Source organism: Aedes aegypti, chromosome 2, assembly GCF_002204515.2.
Source record: "Aedes aegypti strain LVP_AGWG chromosome 2, AaegL5.0 Primary Assembly, whole genome shotgun sequence".
Classification (NCBI taxonomy): domain Eukaryota; kingdom Metazoa; phylum Arthropoda; class Insecta; order Diptera; family Culicidae; genus Aedes; species Aedes aegypti.
In genome coordinates, this window is record NC_035108.1 from 121,910,606 (window position 1) to 121,927,822 (window position 17,217).

The window sequence follows — 17,217 nt, forward strand, 5'->3', positions numbered from 1 at the left end:
TCCATATTGTCAACGAAAACAATCGAAGTTTGGATCTTTGCTTCGTTTGCTTGCAAGATAAAGCTCAAATAATTGAGGCGACACCTTGTGAGCTTGTGAAAGTAGTCCCTCATCATCCTCCGTTGATAATAACCACGTACACGATTTAACAACCGCTCCGCTACCGTGTCGTACGATTACGCGAAAGCTGATCATCGTAGCATCGCAGATGTGTTAGCCACCATCCACTGGGAGAGCATTCTTGATCACAACGACATCGAAGTAGCTGCGCAAACTTTTGCACATGTTTTGTCATACATCATTGATAGGCACGTTCCGAAAAGAGCACACCACAAAGCCACCCGACCTCCTTGGCAAACCAATGAACTGCGGAAGTTGAAGTCGGTCAAGCGAGCGGTTCTAAGGAAGTTCACTAAGTACCGAACACCTTCATCGCGCTGTTACTATCTAAGGTCGAACTACGAATATCAGCGAGTCAGTAGTCACTGTTTCCAGCAGTATCAGCGAAGCATTGAGCAGAAATTTAAACGCCATCCAAAGTCATTCTGGAATTACGTGAATGAGCATCGTAAGGAGTCTGGTCTTCCATCCTCGATGGAATGGAATGGTAGAACCGCATTGTGCCTCCAGGAGATATGTCAGTTATTTTCTTCCAAAGCGTATTCAGCGACGTTCAAATAAGTAATGAACAAGTCATCCTAGCAGCCAACAATGGTCCTCTAAACGGACAAACGCTGGACAATTTCGATGTTGACGATAATGCCATTTCCAGGGCAGCATTGCAACTGAAGTTGTCGTATAATCCTGGACCAGATGGAATTCCGAAACGGGGGAGAAAACGTGGCGTAGAAAATTATCGTGGCATCACATCTCTGAGCTCAGTTTTGAAGCTTTTCGAACTCGTTGTTATAGAACCATTGCTATCACACTGAAAACATCAGCTTGACAACGATCAACACGGCTTCACCACCGGTCGCTCGACCACTACTAATCTACTATGCTTCACATCATACATAACTGATAGTATGGTCGATAGAGTTCAAACTGATGCAATCTGGACCACAACATCGCCATTGCAAAGCTCGACAGGTTCGGCATCTGCGGTAACTTCCTGCGCTGGCTCAGATCGTAACTCACCGATCGTCAGTTTAAAGTCGTGATAGAGGACTGCAGCTCCGACAGCTTTCTTGCTACTTCCGGCATACCACAAGGAAGTCACCTGGGTCCAGTGATTTTCTTGCTTTATTTCAATGACGTTCATTACGTATTAAAATCCCCTCGGTTATCTTACGCGGATGATCTGAAATTGTTCTTACGAATACGCTCAACTGCTGATTGTTTGTACCTGCAACAACAACTTGACTTGTTTGCCAGCTGGTGCTCTCTAAATGGTATGGTGGTGAATCCAACTAAGTGCTCCATCATAACACACTTAAAATGGAACGCAGAATTCTGTAAAATAAATCACAGAATGTAAACTGTGAAATATGACTTTACAGATTTTTCTGTGAAACATGAAGTCATCCAACGCAACTGTCAAAAATTCACAGAACATTCGGTAAAGAGAAAAGTTTCACAAACAACTGTGAAATCTTTACATACAGTTCGGTGAAGATCAAACTTTTCACCGGACATCGCGACTTTTACCGAAAATCTGTAAAATCAATCATCGGCCATATTGACAACTATACATTTAGTGAGAGTTGTTGTTTGTGCAGTGAAAAGAGTGAAATAAAGTAAAACTTGATTTTTTGGACTTCAAAGTAGAATTAGACACTGATACAGGGGATAGGCAAAATGATTGAGATAGGCAAAATTTTGCCCAAATTCAAATGCTTATAACTTTATGAAAAATGAATGAAATTGGATGCATCTGGAAGCAGTCGACGGCAAATTTGGTCCAGTTTTAGGAACTTCCTTGGCCATGCATATTGGCCACTGGACACCGGAGATGTTCCGGATTTTCTGAGGTCATGTCCAAATGTCATTTTTTCTGTCGCTTGTATTTTTGTGCGGTGTACAGTTAGATAGATGTTTGCAATTTTCCTAGAAACTAGAACTAATAGGAAGTTGAATGCCACCGGACGCATTAAGATTGGTTGGAAATCTTCAGAAATATGACCATTTCCGTAAAACTGGTTCCGGAAAGCATGGTCAGTCATGTTTGTATTTCCAATCATGTAAATATTATCCGAAGCTATATCCAAGTGGACATCAACCTTAAAAATGATGTTTCCTGCAGCGTATTCAGAACCATTAGATGCACAGACCACTCTATAGAAGGTTCCAGGTGCCAATTGGTCAATTAGGAACATATCTGGAACCATATCAATATGGGCATCAAACTACATGATTTTCAAAGGTTATGCTCTCCGAAGCATTTCCAGCACTACCGGCTGCCATGACCACTTTATAGTAGATTCCAGGTGCCCCGGGGATGTGGCCAATTCAAAACATGCCCGAAAACACATCAATATGGGTAAAAACATCAAGATTTTTGAAGGTGATGCTAATAGAAGTATTTACAGCGCAACTTATTTATATGACCACTGTATAGTAGGTTCCATGGGCCCTTGGGGATGAGGTCATGTTTCGAGTTGGCCACATCTCTAGGAGCCCCTGGAATATACTATAGAGTGATTATTATATCTTGTGGTTCTGAAAATGCTCGCCATTTTCCAAGTCACATGGATCTTACTGTTTATGGTGGAATGTGATTCTAAACAGATGAACGGACATGTTCCGAATTGGCCACATCCCCCGGGGCACCTGGAACCTACTATAAAGTGGTTATGGCAGCCGGTGATGCTGGAAATGCTTCGGAAAGCATAACCTTTGAAAATCATGAAGTTTGATGCCCATATTGATATGGTTCCAGATATGTTCCTAATTGACCACTTCCCCCAGGGCACCTGGAACGTTCGATAGAGTGGTCTGTGCATCTAATGGTTCTGAATACGCTGCAGGAAACATCATTTTTAAGGTTGGTGTCCGCTTGGATATAGCTCCGGATAATATTTACATGATTGGAAATACAAACATGACTGACCATGCTTTCCGGAACCAGTTTTACGGAAATGGTCATATTTCTGAAGATTTCCAACCAATCTTAATGCGTCCGGTGGCATTCAACTTTCTATTAGTTCTAGTTTCTAGGAAAATTGCAAACATCTATCTAACTTTACACCACACAAAAATACAAGCGACAGAAAAAATGACATTTGGACATGACCTCAGAAAATCCGGAACATCTCCGGTGTCCAGTGGCCAATATGCATGGCCAAGGAAGTTCCTAAAACTGGACCAAATTTGCCGTCGACTGCTTCCAGATGCATCCAATTTCATCCATTTTTCATAAAGTTATAAGCATTTGAATTTGGGCAAAATTTTGCCTATCTCAATGATTTTGCCTATCCCCTGTAGGTAATTATGTTACTATGAATAGTATGTGTGTTTGTTTATTTGATGGAAATAAAGAAACATCACAGAAAATCCGAGAGAAATTACTTTAAATTTTCGCAGGACAACTGAAAATATATAATGAATTGTCGGTGAAATGCCAGTGGTAACATCAAACAATTACAGTAAGTTTGTGAAATACAGTCATCTCTCCCTTACTCGATATTCTGTATCTCGATATTTCCCCTAACTCGATGGAATGCGCGGTCCCTTCAATCTAGCATGCTTTGATACCTCTGTAACTCGATACCTCTCTAACTCGATGTTCCCTTAGTCGATGCTATCTGTTTCAGTTTCCCAAGTAAATTTACCTCTCTAACTCGATATTTTCATGAAAAGTTCCAAATTTCCTCCAAACGTTAATAAATTTCATGAATTTCATTATTATGATTAAATTGATAGTAAAATTAAAGTTTACTGCCAATTTCTGGGTGCTAAAATTTTTATTTTTTGCTGATCGGTAAAAAAGTATCACAAAAGTAAATGTGGTGAAATGGTTTTGTTTTTCACGTGAAAATAACTATTCTGAATGTATTTTGACAAAATAATAAAAAGTTGAAAATTTGAAAAATATGTGTTCTGTATCTCGATACCTCCCTAACTCGATGGTCCCTTTAATATCGAGTAAGGGAGAGTTAACTGTAGCACAGAAACGTTCGGTAAAAGCTGCAGCATCACACAATAAATCCACGGAAAATTTGTGAAAAATCACCGCACTTTTCGGTGGTTTTGACAGATGAACATTTTCAAGGTTCACAGATCGATCTGTGAAATAAAAATCACCGAACGGTTCACCGAAAATTCTGCTGTTGAGATTTCGGTGGAATTTCACAGAATTCTGTGATTCAATCTAAGTGTGAACGTTTTCCAGGAAAAAGCGATCAAAAGCGTTCCCTTATAGTTTGCTCGGGACGATTCTCGAACGTGTTTTTTTTTTTTATTTTATAGTAGAGTTCAAAAAAGCTTCAAAAGCCTGGCCTGTTGTGTGTTGGCACGGTGTGGGACTCACGTTAGGCGTGCTTAACCACTAAAAAACTTTCCCTACTGCTCCTGTGCCTCGATCTCCCCCGGAACTACATCAGGCAACTTCATCGGGGGAGGGCTGTGCTCATGCACTTCTGTGCTCATGCACTTCTTCAATCTCAGCCTCTAACTGTTCTGCTTGTTCGCTTTTGGAGCGTTTTGCCCAATTGGCGGTTGAACATCTCGCCGGGACTTTGGACAGCTTTCTGTGCGACGACGCATACTTCCCTTGGGCTGGCCTCGCATCAGAGCTCTGTTGATCTTCTACTGGACGCTCATGTGCACTTCGTTGCTCTACGACGACTTGTTCTCCGCTGCTGCTGTTCGAGCTCTCCTTGTTGACCAGTTGGATGCCGAGGTCGGTCCAGCGATTCCGGTTGGAGGATGACTTCCGGTTCACTGGCGCCCAGACGACCCAAAACTGGTTTGTGACGATCGATGCTACTCGGCTTAGTCCCCGACGGTGGAGCTAGCCTACTCCGGCTACGCGCTTCTTCATGATTCGATACAGGCCGGTGGAGTGCCGAAGTCGGTCCAGCGATTCCGGTTGGAGGATGGCTTCCGGTTCGCTGGCGCTCCGACGACTCAAGCCGGTGATACGCTACGTACTACTCAGAGTAGTCCCCGGCGGTGGATCTATCCTACTCCGACGAAGATTTCCCCGGCGGCGGAAGATCTCCCGAACCGATGCTATCCGGGCAGATGCCGAGGTCGGTCCTGCGATTCCGGTGGAGGGAAGCTTCCGGTTCACAGGCGCCCCGACGATCATTTGCCGGTGCAACAACGCGATCTACTCAACTAGTCCCCGGCGGTGGACTTAGCCTACTCCAAAGCTGGCCGGGCAGATGCCGAGGTCGGTCCTGCGATTCCGGTGGAGGAAAACTTCCGGTTCACAGGCGCCCCGACGACCATTTGCCGGTGCTATTTCGCGAATTACTCAGCTGGACCCCGGCGGTGGACTCAGCCTACTCCGACTCGACGTTGGTCGGCCAAGTGCCAGGGTCGGTTCTGCAATTCCGGTTGGAGGATGGCTTCCGGTTTGCAGGCGCCCCGACGACTATTAACCGATACTACGCTACGCCCGCTCTACTCGGTCTAGTCCCCGACGGAGGATCTAGCCTACTCCGATCGCGACCCGGAGCTCTCTGGTCTTCACGCCATCTCCTTCGCAGCAACGACATAATCGCCGTTATTCCCCTGTTCACCGCATTCCAGGTGCTTTCATGCTGGCACATGTTCTGCACGATGTTGTCCGGATTTAGAACGCTTGCGGTTTCTGGCATCATCTCGCTTCGTATATCCCTGAATCGAGGGCAGTCGAATATAACGTGCTCCGGTGTCTCCTCGATATTTGGACAGGCCGGACAATGTGGAGATTCTGCGTGTCCGAATCTGTGCAGATATTTCCGGAAGCATCCATGGCCTGACAGAAACTGGGTCAGGAAGAAGTTAACTTCTCCATGTTTTCTGGTCGTCCACACCGACACGTTAGGAATGAGCCTGTGGGTCCACCTTCCTTTCTCCGAGTTATCCCACTCCTGCTGCCACCTGGCCATTGTGTCCAACCTAATGGTATTCCTCACATTCCTGGTGTCCCTTTGCTGGTAACATGCGATGTCTTCAGCCAGAGTGATGCAGATGGGGATCATTCCGGCGATAACGCACACTGCCTCCGATGATATAGTGCGGTAGGCACTCGCAACCCGTATAGCCATGAGCCGGAACGTACCTGCCAGCTTATCTCGGTTACGTTTGGTTCCCAACGCTGCAGCCCAAGCCGGGACTCCATACCTCAGTATAGACGATGATACGGTCGCTAGAAGACGCCTCGTGCTGCTTCTTGGTCCTCCAATGTTGGGCATGATCCTGGCTACGGTGTTAGCAGCTTTCGCAGCCTTTTCGCAGGCATAGTCTACGTGGCTGTTGAAGTTTAGCCTGTCGTCGACCATTACTCCGAGATGCTTTAGAGAGCGCTTCGATGGGATTGCGTGCCCTCCGACGTTGATTTCCAACTGCTGTACCGCCTTGCAGTTGCTGACCAGCACCACCTCCGTTTTATGATGAGCCAACTGCAACTTGACTCCAGTCATCCACGATTCGATGGTGTCTAGCGATTCCGCCGTCAGCATCTCCACCTCCTCCGCAGTCTCACCAGTTATCGCAAGAACGACGTCGTCTGCGAACCCGACGATCTCGACTCCATTCGGCAGTGGCAAGGTTAGCACTCCATCGTACATCATGTTCCACAATGTTGGACCAAGTATGGATCCTTGTGGAACTCCCGCCGTGACTTCAATTGACATCCGTCCCTGGTTCGTGTCGTAGACCAGTACCCGGTTCTGGAAGTAACTTTGCAGAACTTTACACAGATATCCGGGAACCCGCATTCTGTGTAGGGCTGCGGCAATAGCCTCCCAACTGGCACTGTTGAACGCGTTCTTGTCGTCTATTGTTACCACTGCGCAGTATCGATTGCCTCTCCTCTTCTGCTTGGCCGCTTTCTCCGCGCACGCGATGACTGCCCGAACAGCATCCACCGTCGAAGTCTTTTTACGGAATCCGAACTGCCTTTTCGACAATCCGTTCTCGCCTTCCGTGTAGATCGTCAGCCTGCCGAGGATGACCTACTCCAAAAGTTTGCCAAGAGTATCCAGCAAGCATATTGGTCTATATGAAGCAGGATCTCCTGGCGGTTTTCCCGGTTTTGGCAGTAACACCAGCTTCTGCACCTTCCATCTGTCTGGGAAGCAGCCTTCCGCTAGACACTTCTGCAACGCTGTCCTGAATATGTCTGGGAACGCCAAGATTGCTGCCCTTAGCGCAACATTAGGGATACCATCTGGTCCGGGAGCTTTGTTCAGCTTCAATCCTTTCGCAACCGTTATCAGCTCGGCGTTAGACACTTGTATACCGGCATTTTCCTCATCTACGTCAGCGTACGGTGTGGGCGGCCACGCTGTTGGAGCATGCGTAGGAAAGAGACCGTTCACTATCGCCTTCAGTTTGTCGGGACACATTTCAGCTGGGGTAACTGGGCCCTTGATCTTCGCCATCACTACTCGATAGGCGTTGCCCCAGGGATTTGCGTCAGCTTCCCGGCACAACTCCTTGTAGCAGTTCGTTTTACTCGTCGATATTTCCCGTTTGAAGGCGGCTCTGGCCAGTCGGTAGGTCACTTTACGCTCTTCCATGCTGGCTTCGGATCTAGCTCTCTGCACGCGTCTTCTGGCTCTTAAGCAGGCTGCGCGAAGGGTGCTGAGTCTGTCGTTCCACCAGTATGCAGGACGCCGTTGATTTCTTGGCTCCAATTTTCTCGGCATAGTTGCGTCACACGCTCTCGCCAACGCTTCTGTCAGCTCTCCTGCATCCATGTTTGGAGCGTCGCTTACTGCTCGGAGTGCTTCGACGAAAAGATCCTTATCGAAATGCTTCGTCTTCTCGAACGTGTGGATCACAACAAGGACCTAGGTGTTTTCCTAGATTCACAGTTATCATTCAAACTACATATTTCGTACACGGTCAGTAAAGTTTCGACAACTCTCGGTTTCATCTTCAGAATCGCCAAGAATTTCTCAGATGTTTACAGCCTGAAATCGCTCTATTGCTCTCTTGTGCGCTCCGTTTTTGACGTCACTGTACTTTGTTGTTAATGTTTCCATATACATATCATTTTTCATTTTCATTTTCATTTTGCAGCGTTTGGTGGGGCAATGAGAGCGCAAGTCAGTCCAAAGCCGGGGAAAGGGATAGGTAATGGCCGTAATAGTCTATGCGGACCACTTGAACACCATCGGAAAGGATAAGAAGGGTTGGGGTAGGGTATAGGGAATGGAGAAGACTTGACACAGTAATGCGATTAATGCTGCAAAATGTAAATGTACTGAAAGCAATTTAATTTGAGTTTTGAAGTTAGATTTGACTTATTAAAATTCCAAATAGATCGGCCATTGTACAAGTAAGAAAGAATATGCAGATCGCTTTCTAGAAATGTTATAAACAACAAAATAATAACAATATGAGAGTGATGCTAAGGGCTGCTGATGGTACAATGCGACGCTTTAGGATATTTTGATACTGATTGAACATTACTATACAGAGCGATGGTGATAACTTTACAAACTTTATCTGTTTTTGCACTGATTGACGATGCTGATTTATATAAAAGTATTTTAAAAATATTTGATATTATTAGTTCGTTTGTTTGTGTAATCTAAGTGTTAATAATGGAAAAATTTTACATACCCTTGATAATAATACTTCCCTGATCAGAAATATTATTTTTTGAGCACCCTTTTCGAAGCTATTCTATCCAGGTATCCATGTACCGCTTTCAATCCTGAAATTATTCTTATTGTGCATGCTCATGCATTATATTAGTGATGATCATAATCATGCAACAGATAAGAAGGAGAGAAAAAGAGAATATAGGAACAGTGATTAGTAATGAGTTAATTATGTAGTTTTGTTAGAATTATAAACAATTAAACAGTAGCTTTTAAAATGAATTTGCAGCATAGCTGAGCCTTTCGGATCGTAAGACCAATGTATAAAAATAATTTGTTTCGAAATTGTCCGCGTGGTCTTCTAATGCCCCTATTAGATAAGAATCAGTCATAGACATACATACCGAATGCTCGCCATGACCGTATGACCAACATTTGTATATGTATAGCCTTAGCTGATGTAGCTTTTCTAATAGGTAGTTCTTTCACTCATTGATTGTCTTCAAAACCTTGTCAAGTATAGAAAATTGATTTTATTTCATTTATTACTACATTGAAGCTACATTGTACTTATTAAGTATTAGGTATCAAGGCCAAAATTCCCAGTGAGTGAAGAATTTTATAGTACTAGAACACCATAGAAGATCGCTAAACATTACCTAATCATGGAACGGCTTTTTGCTCTATTATTTTAGGTAGATGCTATTGATCTCCCTTTGCTCCTATCCGCAACCCGGTGCACGCGCCCTGTTGGTTTTCGAAAACCTCGTAGAAGATTACAAACCGTCAATGGCATTCCCAATTACTACCCCACATTGCACATTCAAGGGTCTGATTGTGCCCTAATCCACCCTCAGTTCGTAATCTTCTCGCCAGTTTGAAATTATATTTTCCCGAAGTGAAAGTAATTTTGATGAAAGATAGCCTAGGGCAGCCCAACTGCATAGTACAGTAGTTTAACCAGAATTTTTAGGTCAGAAGATAAAATCTAAATTTTGTAATAAAAAGGTTGCCATTGCTTTGAAATTCACCCAACATCTAATCAAAACTACTAACAACAGCGATCAATTATCAAAATTCATCGCTCCCTGGAAAATATAATCCCAAGCCCAGGGATTTTAATGTTTCCATATACATATCAAGCATAATTTTTCAAATCGGTGAATGGATTCGAGAAAAATGCGATGCAATATATTGTAAAGCATTTTAAATCCTATTTAAAATGTTTTGCATTTTTTCTATTGTTGTGTTTTCTACAAGTTGAAAAATAGAACACTGTTTCTAACCACTATTAAACAAATCCGATTCGTTTTGAATTAGATTGAAGAACTGGTGAAATTATCGAATAAACCCTTTTGCTTTGTGCTGCTCACATACACCATGATGATTCGTCGATACCATACCTTGATTGATATATACACCTTGCTTGATGCGTCGGTTTGACAGTTCATTTTTCACATGCGTCACGTCATATACACCAGTATTGTTTTGAAGTTGCACTTACACCGGTTTGCAAATTCCCTTAAAACCTAATAGAGTTCGTTAATTTGATAGTTTCTACGTTCAACTACAACGAATATTGGTTTGCGAATGTTACCAATTTCAACTCGACTAACACGAGCACCGGACGGAACTGTGAATAACAAAAGTAGATAGATAACAGTTCTTGTGAGAAATTTGGTAAAAAATATTGTCTAGAACCGAATACTGATGATGTTCCACATCAGTTTGCCGACGCGTCAGCTAGCTACAATTGTAAAAATTCGAATTTCTCGATTTCCAACATGTTTAGTGATTCGGAAACGGTATAACGTATCTGCTGATTCAAATTTTATGTTTTGATTCGGCATATAGGTCGCTTTACTTTGTGCATATGTACGGTGTATGTGCTAGCATGAAAATGTTGACAGTTGAGTCGCTTTACAAACACAGGGTGTATGTAGTCAAATTAAAAACACTGAGTAAAGTGCACATAGGGCAGAATAAAAAATTAAAAAAAAAAATATTTCAAAAAATTGAAAAATGGTTTTAGGAATACTTTTATTGGTTCAATATGTAGATTATGCGTATGTCAAGCCCATGCAAAGCAAATCTCGGTTTGTTTATTTTTGCAGATACGTCGGATTGAAGAATTATGCTTGATATATTTTAATACATCAATGGGGCTACTATTTGCCTGTTGATGTAGTATTAACAAATAAACAAATAAGCAGGTTTCATCGACGGCCGCTCGACAACGGACCAGATCTTCTCCCTGCGGCAAATCCTTCAGAAATGCCGTGAGTACCAGGTCCCTACGCACCATTTGTTCATCGATTTCAAGGCGGCATACGATAGTATCGACCGCGTAGAGCTATGGAAAATCATGGACGAGGACTACGACAGGGCGACGGACTTTCGTGCCTGTTGTTCAATATTGCGTTTGAAGGTGTCATGCGGAGAGCCGGACTTAACAGTCGAGGCACGATTTTTGGGAGAAAATTTAAAACGGTGGCAGATTTGTTCACCCGCCTAAAACGCGAAGCAACAAGAGTCGGGCTAATGGTGAATGGGTCGAAAACAAAGTACATGTGGACTATGCTCGAATAGAACTTGCAAGCTCTTGGGGTTTTCGAACGCCGAGTGCTAAGGGCGATCTTCGGCGGCGTGCAGGAGAACGGCGTGTGGCGGCGAAGGATGAACCACGAGCTCGCTCAACTCTACGGCGAGCCCAGTATCGTGAAGGTAGCTAAAGCTGGAAGGATACGCTGGCCACGGCATGTTGCAAGAATGCCGGACAACAACCCCATATGTTCGCTACGAATCCGGTCCGAACAAGGCGTGGGGCGCAGCGAGCTAGGTGGATTGACCAGGTGCACCAGGACCTGGAGAGCGTGGGTCACAGTCGAGGATGGAGTGAAGCGGCCATGAACCGAGTGAATTGGCGAAATATTGTTGGCGAGGCTTTATCAAGATAATTGATGTAAAGCCAAATAAGTAAGTAAGTGGAGGTTATAGTCCGTCGAATTGCAATAAACAATGGATAAAAATACTTTAATACAGCGCATATTAATGTTAAATATTACCCTTGATATTGGTCATATCGACATACAGAGAGAAAATTGGGAACGAAAAATCAACAGGCACACATCGAGATACGGAAATATCTAGATAAGGAGGATATCGAGATGTGGAGAGAGAAATTGTATGCAGAATAGTGAATCAAATTATCATCAAAATAGACAAAAAACAAACAACAAAACAAGCTCGCTCACAATCGTTTGTCGCAACTGTTTCGGATAAGGACACAATCAAAAGCAAAATTGTCATGACAATCACAGAGCGCAACATTGTTGCAAACTTTTCAACTCGCAATTAATCAGTTATTTTAAACACAAAACCAAATTTGTTTTGTGGATGCTGTTTGATAATGTGTCAATGTTTACCAACACGAAGAAAGTTCTCGAAAATTGCAATGCGAAGCACAGAAAATCGCTACGCACGTAATTCAAGACCAACAATTGAAAAGGCCTCAAGTCCAAAATGTAAACAAATCGGTTTTGTGCTGATTTCAATGTATAAGAGCCTATTCTTACTAAAACATACAATAGTCATTTAAAAATATCAAGCATGATTTTTCAAATCGGCGTATCTAACACTCGGAAGGTTTCGAGAAAAATGCGATGCAAAATATTGTAAAGCATTTTAAATCCTGTTTAAAATGTTTTGCATTTTTTCTATTGCGATGTCTACTATAAGTTGAAAAAAAGAACACTGTTTCTAACCACTATTAAACAAATCCGATTTGTTTTGAATTTAATTGAAAAACAGGTAAAATTAGAGAATAAGCCCTTTTGCTTTGTGCTGCTCACATACACCATGGATGATTCGTCGATACCATACCTTGATTGATACATACACCTTGCTTGATGCGTCGGTTTGACAGTTCGTTTTGCACATCCGTCACGTCATATACACCAGTATTGTTTTGAAGTTGCACATACACCGGTTTGCAAATTCCCATAAAACTTATTAAACTTAGTCAATTCGTCAGTTTCAACTTTCAACGACAACGAATATTAGTTTTCGAATGTTTCCAATTTCAACTCGATTAAGAGGAGCACCGGACGGAGCCGTAAATAACAAAAGCAGGAGGAGAACAGTTCTTGTGCAAAATTTGGTGAGAAATATTGTCTTAAACCGAATACTGATGATGTTCCACATCAGTTTGCCGACCCGTCAGCTCGCTCAACTGTGGAAATCAAATTCTCTCGATTTCCAACATGTTTAGTGATTTGGAAACAGTATGACGTATCTGGTGTTCGAAATTTTATGTTTTGATTCTACATATAGGTCGCTTTACTATGAGCATATGTACGGTGTATGTGCTAGCATGAAAAATGTTGACTGTTGAGTCGCTTTGCAAACGAAGGGTGTATGTAGCCAAATTAAAAACACTGAGTAAAGTGCACATAGGGCATAATTTTAATTTATTTCTAAAAATCAAAAAATGGATGTAGGAATACTTTTATAGACACAATAGATAGATTATGCGTTTGTCAAGCCCATGCAAAGCAAATCTCGATTTGTTTATTTTTGCAGATACGTCGGATTGAAAAGTTTGGCTTGATATGCATAAAAGTTGAAAAAATAACATTTTTCTAAAAGGCCCCATCTCATTTTCCGCTAACCAGGATATTCATCGCAAATGCGGCCTTTTCTCAAAAAGGCCTCATTTCTATATCTGACGGAAACCGAGTTGAGGCCTGTTAAACAAACATCAAAATTGCAATGTAGATTGCGAAAAACGTTCCAAATTCACTTAGTAGATGCAGGTTATACTACGGAGCGACTGTTCGTTGTATTATTTTATACAGTGGTTGTCTAAACGGCGAACATTATCAAGTTTCCCGTCGGGTTCCTGTAGACTAATGCATTTTGTATCATACTACCTAATAGCACCTGTGTCAGCCTGTCTGTACTTCACAAATTATCAACAAAAACACGATTTGGTTTCAATTGCATGAAAAATAACGTTCAATTGAAATATTATTTCAATTGAACCAATATTTCCATACATTTTCTCGACGACAAACTCGCGTAGCACATACATAATGTTCATGGATGACGAAGGGTTCAATCAATCACATATTTAATCGACCGCACGAATCTTCTCTTGCTCTAGGGATCTCCATGTACTTTACTTCACCACTTAACACTCTTCTACACTTCAAATTTCTTATTTCATCATCAATTTTCAAAAGGCCACATCAGAAGATGATGAAAAAACAAGCCACAACTAGGAGGCCTCAACACATTTTAGAGTAAACAAAGGCGTCAACTCACAGGCCTCATCAGCGTCGGCCGGCGTCTATGGCCACAAATGAAAAGGGCTGCACAGCTTTTGGTAAAATAAAAGCCTCATTTTCTTTGACTCGTTTTTTTAGCAGGATTTTTTGCTAAAATGATAGTAATGAATATTCATAGCTATAAATCAGTTTATCTATCGACTTTCTGGACGATAAAATAACATACAATGCTTAAATTCATAATTTAAATTTGATTTATTGTTTGACAAAACAAGATTGCATTTTTCTCATTGTTTACTTTTTGGAGAAGAGGCCTTTTGAATTGTTAGTCTTGAATTATCGATCTTTGTCATATTCTGTTCAAGTGATGATAAACTGATATTGCGGAATAAAATTGTTGCAACAAGAATAGGAGGTGATAATGTCTTTTTGCTGCGTGTTGAGTGACAATTGATTCACTGATGCAGAATGAAAGGACCTAGGAAATCATCGACATAGGGAGAGATATCGAGATATAGAACATCGAGATGTGGAGAGTCGACTGTAGTAGCGTTTCAGTGATCATGTCGAAAAAATGAACAGTAGCCGAATTTCGGCGGACAATTTCTTCGAAGAGAAGACATTTTCTTCCATTACTCACTAGGAAAAAATTGCCTTTTCTTTGAATAAAATACGCGCCGGAATTCGCCTACAGGTCACCTAAAAGTGACTCGCTACCAGCTCTGATAACAGCCTTACAGCTTTTCCTTGAACTGATCAAAAGTTTTGTAACAGGCTTACGTTTAATGAATGAATAAATTACAAATTTTCAACACTTCATAAGGCGAATTTCATGAATTTTTGCCTGAGTGAATGAAAATGATTTATGACAGCAATGGAAATCGTAAGGCGCGCAATGAAATTTGTAAACGTTCATTATGTTCAACTATTTTGTCGATCAAGATTATCATTTCAATGGTATGAAATTCATATTAGCCTTCTAAAATCTGCCTTTAAAGATTTTTTAATTAACTTTTAGGAATTTAAGAAATTTGTTAATTTATTTGCCTAAGTGTACTTAAAAACAAGTCAATTTCAACTAAACTATAAGTAGAGTTTGACAATATTCGACATAATCTTATTTTAAGCCTTAAGACACATAGACAATCATTTTAACATATTCAACTAAATGTAACTAAATCAAGGGTTCAATGTCCCGAAATTTTCAATAGAATTCGAAATTGAATAAAAACATTCATCGTCCACATCAAAACAAGAAAGTCGACCGCAGGTGAACTTCTTGAATCAATCCATCTAAAATATTCATGTTCTACGCTACCGCTTGGCGTTTTTACATAATCGTAAAAAAGTGTAAACTACCTATACGATCGCAACACGGATAGCGACAAAACTGTTTACATCCCGAATGAAAGTGAAATCGACTGGAGGCTCTCTCAAACATCAAAAGTCGCATAATTCGGATGTTGTTGTGCCAATATGAAATGATTAGCGCAAAATTATCATAATCACCTGCAGTTCAATTACCCAGGGAACTACAATCTCTGCACTTGCAGCTTGATTCCTTTTGACGATTGCAAGACAAATCATCACGATCAAAGCCCCGAAAAGTGCATCATTTTCACCTGCCCCACTTCTTAAGGTCGGTGCAATAGAGTGCATTTTGGAAAACTGCTTGCCACCCAACGCAGCTCGGGAAATAAAAAAAATTGTTCGGCTGCCCCCCTCAAAGGGGGGAAATGCAGCACCCACCAAAAAAAAGGTTATGTTTCGGTTCTGCTTCTCCAGAACTTTTGTTTTTGTTTTCATGCTGACTTTTGGCCTTCGCGATCGTTGTCTCAAGAAAACGGCACACTTGGATTTCCCTCTCGGGTCCAGAGTCGTGGTCGAGACTTTTTGTGTGGAAAGGAAAAATTTTTCCCCGCAGCATGCGAGAAAATTCGCCTGCTGGCAACCATTTTGACTCTATGGCCTTAGAAGAGTTTCACTTACCAGTTTTCGTTGGGGGAACTTCCGACAAATCCCACCAGCACTTTGCCAATTTCACCAATTTCCACCTGACACATGTCAGGAAGATGTTCTCGGACTCCAATTTGGTTGATTTTTTCCGCGCGAGCCTAAAATCTTGCACACACTCTTCCTCACTTGCTGATCTTGGGTTTTGTTCTTCCTTCTGCGACGAGGACGCACTAAATTTTGCTGCTGCTGCTGCTGAACGATGACGCGAAAACGTACGAAAAATCATCATCCTGTACCCGAGCGATAGAAGCTCGACGCTGATTGGCTCTCGCTGCCGTCGCCATCTTGTCCAACTTTGCTGTGTTCGATCACTTTTCCAATGCACCAATTTACCACCGAAAAGTATCCTCCAAACTTGAAAAATCCTAAAATTCGCTCACTTTCAGTACTTTTAGGCAAATTAACACACTTTTTACCGAAAATTATCACACTTTGTTCAAAATTATAAAAATCTTCTCCAGCGCCTGTCAAACGTTCGACCAATCAGAAGCGTCCTTCTATTTTTCGCAATCGCCAGCACGCACACTATCGCATGTCACAAACCTTCGGTTTCACCAACACACCCAACGAAAAAAAAGTTTGCAGAGAAAATATTGGAACCTTTTTCTCGTCTGCCACCGCGCGTCTGTATGCGTGTGTGTACAATTTTACACGCGAAGGAAAACCATTTCTCGCTCCAATTGGGACGTTTTTCGCGGAAAATTCACTTTGATTACTTTTTTACACCGTTGCTGGTACACTTTGCAAGACACTTTTCCGCTTTCGAATGCTCCCAAGTGATGAAAAATTTACACCAACACTTTCCCGAACGCGTCCGCCACGGACAGAGCTTCGAATCGTTTTGCACTGGTGTTGAGCTTGTGTTGTGTTGCGAAGCGAAGCAGGCGACGAAGGCTGTTGTTGTTGGCGTTGCGGTACAAATGTAGGGGTGTTCAATGTATTGCGGTTCTTCGAACATAATTTGATTTATTATGTATCCGGTAGAAATCAAGACCAACATTTATTTATAATAGGGTCCTAAAGCCCTGTCCCAATTTTAGTGCCAAATGCTTAAGTTTAAGCCAAGAACACATGTTTACTCAATTTTCTAATGTTTTCCGTTGGTTTGAGCCCAAAAAACATTTTTTGAGATTTTGCCACATCCTTTGGCTTAAACTCAAATTTTGTGTGTATTTTGTTTTCCGTGCCCCTTACGAAATGTCAGATAG

The 17,217-nt window shown here is 42.0% G+C and overlaps 1 protein-coding gene across 1 annotated transcript in view; it reads right to left on the minus strand.

The window, feature by feature from the left end:
- LOC5576547 (nucleosome-remodeling factor subunit NURF301) overlaps positions 1 to 16,878 on the minus strand; it is a 61,601-nt gene extending 44,723 nt beyond the window's left edge. Inside the window, exon 1 of the mRNA XM_021842157.1 lies at positions 15,983 to 16,878. The gene's annotated coding sequence lies outside the window, so the exon portion shown is untranslated. The remainder of the gene's footprint in view (positions 1 to 15,982) is intronic.
- Positions 16,879 to 17,217: the final 339 nt, after the last annotated feature.